At 40.5% G+C, this 422-nt stretch overlaps 1 non-coding gene across 1 annotated transcript; it reads left to right on the plus strand.

Annotated features, from left to right (window-relative positions):
• Positions 1-236: 236 nt before the first annotated feature.
• trnaq-cug (transfer RNA glutamine (anticodon CUG)) lies at positions 237-308 on the plus strand. The gene has a single exon. It is a non-coding gene; the product is annotated as a tRNA-Gln (tRNA).
• Positions 309-422: the final 114 nt, after the last annotated feature.

Below are 422 nucleotides of genomic sequence, written 5' to 3' on the forward strand. Positions count from 1 at the left end.
TGTCACTTGCAGAGCAAGTCTATAAGCATTTTATCCGTATTTACTGAACTGCCACAGGCTTTAATCCCAACACTCTGAATGCCTGTTAAATCTTTTATCTGTAACTCCTGGATTTTTGCGTTTCATTTGTTCCATTACTTTCAGCAATAATGTCACAAACTCGCCACAAGATTGATACTAATTGCAATGCATAATCTTGGTGGTCGAAGTCTCCCACTATAGTCTGATACAGTCGTGGTTCCATGGTGTAATGGTTAGCACTCTGTACTCTGAATCCAGCGATCCGAGTTCAAATCTCGGTGGGACCTGGTTTTGGGAAGTTTAACAGGCACTAAAGGGGCAGTTAACAGCAGATGGTAATGGATGAACATATGACCGATAAAGCAGGTAACTATTATACGTGGAGAATAATGCTATCATAA

The sequence above is a fragment of the Seriola lalandi genome, unplaced genomic scaffold (assembly GCF_002814215.2).
Source record: "Seriola lalandi dorsalis isolate HSWRI2012SDOR001 ecotype SW California unplaced genomic scaffold, Sedor1 jcf7180001993930, whole genome shotgun sequence".
Taxonomy (NCBI): domain Eukaryota; kingdom Metazoa; phylum Chordata; class Actinopteri; order Carangiformes; family Carangidae; genus Seriola; species Seriola lalandi.